At 52.0% G+C, this 1,952-nt stretch overlaps 1 protein-coding gene across 1 annotated transcript in view; it reads right to left on the reverse strand.

Annotated features, from left to right (window-relative positions):
- Positions 1–1,952, reverse strand: part of PTPRF (protein tyrosine phosphatase, receptor type, F) — a 289,331-nt gene that overhangs the window by 64,142 nt on the left and 223,237 nt on the right. The gene's annotated exons all lie outside the window — the stretch shown is intronic.

Below are 1,952 nucleotides of genomic sequence, written 5' to 3' on the forward strand. Positions count from 1 at the left end.
AGCAAAGCATCCCTGTGACACCTGTCTGGTTCATTCCCTTCTCCAGCCTTGCAGAACTGCTGTCCAGTTACAACAGGCCCCCAGTAGCATGGAGCCCTCTCATGGCAGCAGCAGACACCTCTCATTTGGCCTCACTGCCCTGGGATGCTGCAGACAGTGTGTTTGCACAGAAGGCAAGGGTGGAAGTCTGGAAAAAGAAGCGAGCCCACCTGGTCAGGGAAGGAACAAGGGACATGGGCCCACCTCTGGGTGCTTACATAGAAGTAACAACCATAAGCAGAGGGCAGGGCACCATCACCAAAAAAAGTGCACACTGTTGCTCTAGGACTAGGGAGCTGTCTGACCAAGCAATAATGGAGTACAAGGGATCTTGCTTTGCCATGGCAGATGAAAGGCAGCTTCCATTCTTCAGCGCACCCAGAAACCTAGAAGCGCCTGAAAAAAGACTGGTGTCCTTCCTCATGCTGCAGTGCTTGCAGTGAACCAGAGTCAGCCTTCCCGGAGCACAAGGATGAGCCTGTCTGCTCACCACCTGCACCAGGGCAAACACAACCTATTTCACTCCAGATGGCAGCAAGGACCTCAGGTAACTAAAGCACACAGCAACTGTCCCTTAGTTTTTCTGGACACATGTTGGCAGTGGCAGAAGATCTGGGGAAGCTGAGGACAGCAGAACCAATGCCCCTGGTGACAGAGGTCACCAATGCCCCTGGTGACCTCTGCTTGCTGGGAACAAGGTCCACTTGCCTGCAGATGCAGTTGCAGGCTGCATGTAACTCTTTGTGCCCAGTTCTGTGCTCAGGGAGCAGGGCCCATCCCTAACGCCTGGGCTGGAATGCCTGGACAGAGGAAAAATGGAGGAGAGTGGGTAGTGATGGAGCTGCAAGAGATGATGCTTGAGCAACCAGTTTGCTGTTATGGGAGCTACACTGGAGGAAAAAGAAGTCAAAGCAATGTGTGGAAGCAAACAGTTGCCTACATGAGGGAGGCAGAGCAGGATCAGTCCTGCCATCTGGTATCCTGAAAGGGAGCAGGGGCAAAAACTGAATCCTCACACTCATTTGGTTAATCAGAAAACAAGTGGCAGGGAAGAGAGTAGGAAGATATAGTACCAAAGCAACACCTACAATGAATTCAGGGACAACATAAGGTAGACACAGTGCCTGGTAGCATCCATGAGAGAGGACAGGTGAGACATAAGGAGCTTGGCAAGCCTTTCCTTTGTCACTGCCTGCAGACAGGCCCTTTGCAGAAGAAACTTGCTTTGACTGGGCCTCAACAACTTCTCTTGGGATGTAGCAGTGAGCTCCTTCTCCAAAGGCAGCTTTGGCTGGCAGCTTGGGCAAGTCAAATGTTGGCTGTTGACTGGGTAAGAGTCACACATATGATGTGCAAGGCAAAAACTCAGATTAACACTTAAAGAAAGCAAAATAAAACTTCGTAACATGAGCAGGATCAACTTAAAATGCACAAGGAGTTGAAGTGTCCCTCCTGGGGCCAGCAAAGAGGAGACTGGGTGGCCAGCATGTACCCACACATGCAGATATACCCCCCCACACACAATGTGCAAACCTCTGCTGCCTCCAGGCTACTCACACCAGCCTCTCCCAACGGCCCACAGCAGCCCTGTGCAATCATCGAGCCCACCTACTCCTTAGGCTAGGGAAAAGGCAGCCTCAAGACCCACCTTCGTATTTCAAGGAAGAACAGCATTTTAATGCTGAGGCCTGATGGGTACAGAGCTCTCTCTTGCATCATACCACTTGCCCGAGGCACTACAGACTCCTGGAAAACTCCCCCGTGCTCCTCAGGCCCTCAAAGCAGTGCTGTTTGTACTTTCTGCAGGGTGCCCAGCAACTAAGAGACCAGAAAAGACAGCCCAGAAGACAGCTGTCGCCCCAGAAGAGGAGCTCTCAACTGTGCTGCTGGAAGGGTGCAGAGGGGCACTGCAT

Source organism: Acanthisitta chloris, unplaced genomic scaffold (assembly GCF_000695815.1).
Source record: "Acanthisitta chloris isolate BGI_N310 unplaced genomic scaffold, ASM69581v1 scaffold18366, whole genome shotgun sequence".
NCBI lineage: Eukaryota > Metazoa > Chordata > Aves > Passeriformes > Acanthisittidae > Acanthisitta > Acanthisitta chloris.